Source organism: Amia ocellicauda, chromosome 14, assembly GCF_036373705.1.
Source record: "Amia ocellicauda isolate fAmiCal2 chromosome 14, fAmiCal2.hap1, whole genome shotgun sequence".
In the NCBI taxonomy this organism is placed as follows: domain Eukaryota; kingdom Metazoa; phylum Chordata; class Actinopteri; order Amiiformes; family Amiidae; genus Amia; species Amia ocellicauda.
In genome coordinates this window covers 35577818-35587256 of record NC_089863.1, presented here as the reverse complement: position 1 = coordinate 35587256, position 9439 = coordinate 35577818, and the positions used below count along the sequence as shown (strand labels likewise).

The 9439-nt window shown below is 40.2% G+C and overlaps 1 non-coding gene across 1 annotated transcript; it reads right to left on the bottom strand.

The window, feature by feature from the left end:
• Positions 1 to 6398: 6398 nt before the first annotated feature.
• On the bottom strand, positions 6399 to 6513 carry LOC136769180 (U5 spliceosomal RNA). Its single transcript, XR_010822138.1, has one exon. It is a non-coding gene; the product is annotated as a U5 spliceosomal RNA (small nuclear RNA).
• Between the last annotated feature and the right edge of the window lie 2926 nt (positions 6514 to 9439).

Genomic DNA, 9439 nt, shown 5'->3' with positions numbered 1-9439 from the left:
GTCAATCCATGCCATCTTTTGGAAATGCCGGTTGGCCTGGGTTCGTAGCTCTATGTTGGGATTTCGGCTCTCATCCACTTCAAAGAGTTTTTATCACCCACAGGCCCCTTTCTCCAGACATCTCATAGCAGAATAACAAACTATTTGGCCTCTTCTCGGTGCCATCCTCCCCAAAACTGTCACTTTGATGCAAACCAGTTCCAAGCTGATGAGCTAAGGAAATCTGATAACTTTGGGGGGGAGAGGTCTTCTTTAGATCCGTGCTTCAGCTCAGAGCCCAAATACTCTTATCCAAATACACCCAACATAACGCTACACACCACATCCCAAAGATGCTCTATTGGGTTGAGATCTGGTGACTGTGGGGGCCAGTTTAGTACAGTGAACTCATTGTCATGTTCAAGAAACCAATTTGAAATGATTCGACCTTTGTGACATGGTACATTATCCTGCTGGAAGTAGCCATCAGAGGATGGGTACATGGTGGTCATAAAGGGATGGACATGGTCAGAAACAACGGGCCGTGGCATTTAAACGATGCCCAATTGGCACTAAGGGGCCTAAAGTGTGCCAAGAAAACATCCCCCACACCATTACATCCACCACCACCAGCCTGCACAGTGGTAACAAGGCATGATGGATCCATGTTCTCATTCTGTTTACGCCAAATTCTGACTCTGAAATCGAGACTCATCAGACCAGGCAACATTTTTCCAGTCTTCAACTGTCCAATTTTGGTGAGCTTGTGCAAATTGTAGCCTCTTTTTCCTATTTGTAGTGGAGATGAGTGGTACCCAGTGGGGTCTTCTGCTGTTGTAGCCCATCCGCCTCAAGGTTGTACGTGTTGTGGCATCACAAATGCTTTGCTGCATACCTCGGTTGTAACGAGTGGTTATTTCAGTCAAAGTTGCTCTTCTATCAGCTTGAATCGAGTCGGCCCATTCTCCTCTGAGCTCTAGCATCAACAAGGCATTTTCGCCCACAGGACTGCCGCATACTGGATGTTTTTCCCTTTTCACACCATTCTTTGTAAACCCTAGAAATGGTTGTGCGTGAAAATCCCAGTAACTGAGCAGATTGTGAAATACTCAGACCGGCCCGTCTGGCACCAACAACCATGCTACGCTCAAAATTGCTTAAATCACCTTTCATTCCCATTCAGACATTCAGTTTGGAGTTCAGGAGATTGTCTTGACCAGGACCACACCCCTAAATGCATTGAAGCAACTGCCATGTGATTGGTTGGTTAGATAATTGCATTAATGAGAAATTGAACAGGTGTTCCTAATAATCCTTTAGGTGAGTGTATATGTATGTATGTATGTATGCATGTCCAATTGCTTTGACAATTCAAATGCACTGAATTGAGAGAGAGAGAGAGAGAGAGAGAGTGAGAGAGAGAGAGAGAGAGAGAGTTGTAGTCCAGACCACTGCAAAATTCCTGCTGAAGTGATCTGGATCACCACCCAATGGCCCAAGGACCACTGCAAACTTGGATTTCAATGTATTTGTGTAATCTGTGTTGCAATAGCACCTACCATGTTCCTTTGTGGTGATCTGGTTAATTCTGATCTGGGAAAACCACAATCCTGCAGGTTTAATAAGTCTCTCTACACATCAGTCCCTGAGTACCTTCAACCAATGGTCATTTTGACCAATTAAGCCCAAAATTTGAGTCAATTAAGTTGTCAAGGACTACCCAGTGAAGACGTGAACTCACGACTAGGTCACACTGTGAGCTCACCAGAGCAGACATTACACTGAGCTCACTGTGAGCTCACTTAGCGCTTTTCCAGCGACATGGTGACGGTGCTGGAGCCGGAGCCGCTGCCCTTAGCCGGTGGCTAACCCACCTCTATGTTACAAATGTTCCCTAAACACTTATTTTGCAAGATCAATAAAAATCGTTTAAGAAATTTAAACTTTTACTGACACACATAGTTAATAGCAATGTATTATAACTTTACCAAAAATAATAATCTGTATATCTTTAATTGTTTAGACGTTATTAAGATATAATGCATCTTTCACATAGGGAACATTTGTAACATGTTAGGAAAAACAAACAAATGATTTGAAAATATTCATAATTACAGCATACAATTTGTCAGGCTTCATAAGAATGGTATTTATAACATACTCTGTAAAAATCAAGCAAATAGCATTTGTGGTTCACGAGAAAATATATATATATATATATAATCAAAGCTATCAGACTATAGCAGCCGGTGTATGAAGACACATACGATTATACAGCATTATTTGGCAGCTTCGCAAGACCTAATTTGAAACGTTGTTGGTAAGTTAGATAATTAGTGGGGACCCTCTATTTGCAGTTCTTCCCCTCCATAATTGCTAAAATAAAGTTTTACTGACATTTTATTGACCCTACCACTGCATAGGGCACATCTGTAACATGAACGCTACTGAATGGCACATACATTGAAAACTACGGAGAACTGAGACAAATCCACTTTACACTTCATAAATAATCTTAAAACGTTTCCAACCAAGGCAACACCCACTTGAAATACGTTCATTCTCATTTTTGGTAAACAAAAAGAGAGATTGTTACATATGTTCCCTATGATGCATCTACAGAGAGAGAGAGAGAGACAGACACTAACTCTCTCTCTCTCTCTCTCTCTCTCTCAGCTGGGAGTGTGTGGGAGGGGTCTGCAGTGAGCGGGAGTGCTGCTGAGAGCTCTGTCCTTTGGCTGCGTTTTTTTGTTGCTTTACTTTTTTCAGTTTGTTTATTTTGTCTTCTGTTTTCAGTGCTTTTCTTATTGTGGGGGAACAGGGGAGGGGAGGGGGGAGTACCGGTAGTTCTTCCCGGGTCGGGGGGTCGGACCCCCTGAATGCGTCTTTTGAAAAACTGACCCGACGCCATGGAGTCAAGATCGCTCCGGTGCAGTTCTGCCCCCTAGAGCAGTGTGTGTTAGCGGTTGGGGAGGTAGCAGGGTGTGAAAATATCAAGTCTGCTGCCATTGTTATCTTCTTAAAAACCACTGATCTGCTCAATCAGCTAGTGGCTAATGGCACAGTGTTAGACGACACTTTCACCCCGGTGTTGCCGCTCGCTGCTCCTGCCCGGAAGGTAACGCTGTCTAACGTCCCTCCGTTCATCCGCACCGGCTCGGGCAGCTGATGTCCGGCATTAAGAGGGTCCCGCTGGGCTGCAAAGCCCCGCAACTGAAACACGTCGTGTCCTTCCGAAGGCAGCTGTATATGATCCTCAATAACATCAATGAGGATCTTAATGTCTCCGAAGTTGGATCTCTCTTGCTGCCACCACCACGAAGATTGCTCTTTAGTAATGTTGGAAAGTCAAAGACAGCAACCGTCAGGGTTCTTGCATATGACGTATTCGTGCTGCACCTCTCTGCAAGGATCCAGGACAGTTTGTCAATGTAAACTCCAGTGCCTGGGAATATTTCCACCTAAAAGACAATGGTAAATAAAAAACAAGTTTATCCCCAAACTATTCTTATATTATGTTAAGTGGAATACATTATCAGTAAGGCTGTGATTTTGTTACAGAAATGTGTTATTAAAGACCACAGTATGTCTCAATTCTAAGTTTATTAATTTACAGACATAATAAAGTCAGTGAATCTGTGACACCCATAATTCAATTACATTCTTATTATCAACTTTAACTATGAATATAACTGATAATGTAGCATCATTAGATTGTTTACAACCAATATTTGTTTTCAATATATATATTTTTACCTTGTCTTTGTAATATTGTAGACTAAGAGTGTTATACCTGTTTTGGTGATTCTTTGTCAGATTCAGAACAATTTGCTGTGGGGCTGTCAGAACCACTTGATGGTGACACACTTTTGTCTTCATTGCTGATAAATGTGGCTTTTGTTACAATTTTTTTCAGATTGTCCAAAAGGTCTGGAATCTCTGGAGAAAAAAACCTTAGTATTAAATGATAATCATTTCTAGTAATATATTTAATGCAAAGTGAAAACAAAACCATCAATGCCTGCAATTATACTTGAGAGACTTGCTCTATGTTATTGGCAAACTGACCTTTTTGTGGGTCATTAACATTAGCTACAAAAAAAATAAAAAAGATAAAATACAAGAATTTCCAGGTCTAATGTAATGCATATAGTCATTAATGTAGGATTATGAAGTTATGTTGAAAAACTTTATTTAATAATCAGTATTATTAAACTATTAGACAGTGCACATTAAGAGTCTGTATTGTGGTTCTAGATTACTTCAGTATGATCAACTATAATACATTACTCTGGAATCTAAATTACTGAAGAATAACATTTATCAAGGTAAGGAATTATTTGCTATAAATAAAAAAACTTACCATCAACCATACGGTTTCGAAGACATTGGTTTTCATTTTTAAGTCTTGTGTTTTCCTTTTCGAGCTGCTTAACTTTTTGCTGTAGCTCAACTTCACTGGACTCTTTAAATGTCTGTAGAATATGACGGGATCTAATTCTTGAAGCTCCATCGGTTTTCTCTTATTTTGTGCTGTATTCAGAGAGAAAAAGAGTTTAAAATGAATATATATATATATATATATATATATATATATATATATATATATATATATATATATAATGAAAATGATTTAAAAAAAACAATCCTGCAATACATTTATTTTATATTTGCAGTAATTATCTCACCGGTAACTGTGGTTCATCAAGGTCACTATCATCTGAAATTTGAAGTTTTTTGTTTGGTTTAGGTACTCTCTTCATTTTAGGACAGGGCATTTTTGTTAGGTCATTAAGTTTTCTTCTTAGTTCGCCTTCTTTTCCTAAAATAAAATAAATAAAACCCTGCATTATGTCCACAGATATTTGGGGATTATATTTATTTGTCATAAAAATACTGTGCTTTGACCATACAAATTAAGATGAACAGCCAACACTGAATCAAAACTGAAGTTAAATTATATCTGGTTTAATTTATTTTGTGATTTGGGGGATTTTATTGTAAAGCACAACACACAATAAATCGTTCTTACAAATGCCAGTCAAGTATGACGAGTTTTAGCGCCCTCACCACCACCTACCATGTTATAAGAGTATGTTAGAAGTACAACACATTAATAACTTAAACATTCATTTCAAATATACTGTGATTGTATATATCAAATAGCATGTAAAGACTTTAATGTTTTTTTTTTTTAAATAAACATTGTTACCAGTCATAATGATCTGCGCTTCATGGACAGGCCATCCACCTTTTGGAGGTTTGTTCGTGTCTCTCCACTCTGCTCTGAAGTTTCGAGTCGTCTCTTCGTCATCATCAGCAATGCTGAATAAATCAAAATTGCGAAAGCAAGCAGTGGGAATCACGCTGTAAGAGTCTTTGTCGACCCCACTTTCCCACTTCACCAACGCGTGCATCACCGCCATACTACCTTCACCTTCTCGTCCGTTTTTTCTGCGCGTTTTTCCCCCGACAAGTCACGGCACAAAAAACAGTCCCGCTCTGCATTCTGGTACTTGGCGTTCTTAATAACACCAACAGGGTGTAATCGCATAGACCACTCGAGTATAAAGTACTACATATCCCATCAGTTACTGTTTTTTTTCATCTTCTGAAACTGCAATTTAGCACTTTCAACTGTTTCTTAGTGATTCCTAGAATTACTAACCGGTATTGTAGTCAATGTGTTTATAACCTTTTTTGTTTAACGATTTGTGTGTTATCCTATGTGATCCCATGGTCTTTGATTTGGTCACGGAAGTGATTTGTCTTTGATTTGTTGATCTAGAGTTGAATTTTAATTAGTTTTTCCCTTTTGTATAATTAGTGTAGTGCTACATTTAGTCTTTGTTTTTAAATAAATTTGACAATTTATATCTTTGGAATTGGTGTCTGCGTCCAATTATTACAGAAATTGAGTTCTACAAGACTCCAGGATTCGTGATAAGGTGATACTATGAATTCACTTCTTTAATTGAAATTTAAAAGTGTACCTTACGCTACATACATATATATATATATATATATATATGTATGTCCAATTGCTTTGACAATACAAATGAATAGAATTGAGAGGGAGAGAGAGAGAGAGACAGACAGACAGACTGACAAACAGAAAAACAGACAGACATAGACACACACACACACACACACACAGAGCCAGCCAGCCACCCAGCTCAGCGATGACATCACGAGCCTCTCTCAGCTGACTGCTATGACATCACAGAGCACGTACATTCCGTTGCTTGCCGTCTGTCAACCACTCAGTCACTGCCAGCCAGACTGGCTGGCTGGCTGGATGGGGGGGCTGCTTGCTGCTGCTGCGTACCTTAGCAAGCTTATTTGCTTGACCGGCCTTCCTACTCCTCTGCCCACATGCCCACCTATGCCCGATCTGCTGTTCACCTGGATCACAGCTCCGCCCCAACAAGGCAGATCCTCCCAAAAATGGTACAAACTCACCCACGATCCCCTCCACGGAAAGCTTTAGCAAAAGGCAAAAGCGTTATACGTAATGAAGAGGAACCCGAGTCCAAGACGCATCCGACCAGCCATACATATTTGTGTGTATTAAAGATCACATTTTCTTACATTTAGTTTTTCTGTACTTTATTACATCTTATTGTGATTTATAAATGTATTGTTTCTTTTCCATATGTATGTATGTATGTATGTGTGTGTGTGTGTGTGTCTGTCTCTGTGTGAAAGTGAGTGTGTGTGTCTGTACGTGTGTGTGCCTGTCTCTGTGTGAAAGTGAGTGTGTGTGTGTGTGTGTATGTCTGTCTGTGAAAGTGTGTGTGTGTGGGTGTGAGTGTCTGTCTGTCTGTCTGTCATGTAACTCGCACATCTGTGAGGGCACCATTTTTGCAGAAGAGATGTACACATTTTGGAGCAACATATGCTGCCATCCAGACATCATCTTTTCCAGTGACGTCCCTGCATTTTCAAAAAGATCACATTTTATTACATTTTGTTTATCTGTACTTTATTACATCTTATTGTGATTTATACTTGTAATGTTTCTTTTCCATATATATGTATGTACAGTGGGGGAAAAAAGTATTTGATCCCCTGCTGATTTTGTACGTTTGCCCACTGACAAAGAAATGATCAGTCTATAATTTTAATGGTAGGTGTATTTTAACAGTGAGAGACAGAATAACAGCCAAAAAATCCAGAAAAATGCATTTCAAAAAAGTTATACATTGATTTGCATGTTAATGAGGGAAATAAGTATTTGACCCATTTTCAATGCCCTGGCTTAGGGAAGGAGGTTCTCACCCATGATTTGACGGTACATGGCCCCGTCCATCGTCCCTTTGATGCGGTGCAGTTGTCCTGTCCCCTTAGCAGAAAAACAGCCCCAAAGCATAATGTTTCCACCTCCTTGTTTGATGGTGGGAATGGTGTTCTTGGGGTCATTCCTCCTCCTCCAAACATGGCGAGTTGAGTTGATGGCAAACAGCTTGATTTTGGTCTCATCTGAGACCACTTTCACCCAGTTCTCCTCTGAATCATTCAGATGTTCATTGGCAAACTTCAGACGGGCCTGTACATGTGCTTTCTTGAGCAGGGGGACCTTGCGGGGGCGCTGCAGGATTTCAGTCCTTCATGGCGTAGTGTGTTACCAATTGTTTTCTTGGTGACTATGGTCCCAGCTACCTTGAGATCATTAACAAGATCCTCCCATGTAGTTCTGGGCTGATTCCTCACCGTTCTCATGATCATTGAAACTCCACGAGGTGAGATCTTGCATGGAGCCCCAGACTGAGGGAGACTGACAGTTATTTTGTGTTTCTTCCATTTGCGAATAATCGCACCAACTGTTGTCACCTTCTCACCAAGCTGCTTGGTGATGGTCTTGTAGCCCATTCCAGCCTTGTGTAGGTCTACAATCTTGTCCCTGACATCCTTGGACAGCTCTTTGGTCTTGGCCATGGTGGAGAGTTTGGAATCTGATTGATTGATTGCTTCTGTGGACAGGTGTCTTTTATACAGGTAACGAGCTGAGATTAGGAGCACTCCCTTTAAGAGAGTGCTCCTAATCTCAGCTCGTTACCTGTATGAAAGACACCTGGGAGCCAGAAATCTTGCTGATTGATAGGGGATCAAATACTTATTTCCCTCATTAACATGCAAATCAATTTATAACTTTTTTGAAATGCGTTTTTCTGGATTTTCTTGTTGTTATTCTGTCTCTCACTGCTAAAATACACCTACCATTAAAATTATAGACTGATCATTTCTTTGTCAGTGGGCAAATGTACAAAATCAGCAGGGGATCAAATACTTTTTTCCCTCACTGTATGTATGTATGTATGTATGTATGTAAGTGTGTGTGTGTCTGTCTCTGTGTGAAAGTGTGTGTGTGTGTGTGTGTGTGTGTGTGTGTGTGCGTGTGTCTGTCTGTGAAAGTGTGTGTGTGTGTGTGTGTGTGTGTGTGTGCGTGTGTCTGTCTGTGAAAGTGTGTGTGTGTGTGTGTGGGTGTGACAGTGTGTATGAGTGTCTGTCTGTCATGTAACTCGCACATCTGTGAGGGCACCATTTTTGCAGAAAGAGATGTACACATTTTGGAGCAACATATGCTGCCATCCAGACATCATCTTTTCCAGGGACGTCCCTGCATTTTTCAGCAGGATAACGCCAAACCACATTCTGCTCAGATTTCAAGCGCATGGTTGCGTAGGCAGAGAGTGCGGGTGCTAGCATGGCCTGCCTGCAGTCCTGACCTGTCTCCGAATTGAGAATGTGTGGCGCACTATGAAGTGCAAATTAAGACAACGAAGGCCCTGTGCAGTTGCGCAGCTGAGGAAATGCATAATGGATGAATGGGGGAAAATCCCGCTTGCTAAACTTAACCAAGTGGTGTCTTCAGTGCCCAAGTGCTTAATAAGTGTTATTAAAAGAAAAGGTGATGTTACATAGTGGTAAACAGTCGACTGTCCCAACTTTCTTGGTTTCTTTTCACTGCTAATGAGATGCTGTAGAGTGAGTTTTCAGGAGCTCTAATCGTATTGATGAATTCATGCAGCATTTGTAATTGAATTTCAAAAAGAAATCCTTGCTGTCTGGCCTGTGTGTATGAGATGTACTCTGTCAATCTTTGGCTAACAACTGAAACATTGGTAGAACAGAAATGGCAACATAAAAAAGAAAAGTACATTTTAAAAGAGCACATTAAATAGGATGAATATACAGTTTTTTTACAATCACTTTGTCATTCATTTCAGAACCTTGATGTCATTTTTCAAAACTAGACACAAAACTCAAAACGGTCATCACTTGTAACACAGGCTGTCCAATGTTCAAAACATTGTATTGTGCATTCATATCTTTAAAGAAACCTTGCACTTGCAGACTTGTTGGTTCAAATAACTCATTTATCATGAAATACCATAGTAACATAGTAACACAGAAGATACCGATAGTTTCACTGTGTAGTTGTTCGTACAATCATTAA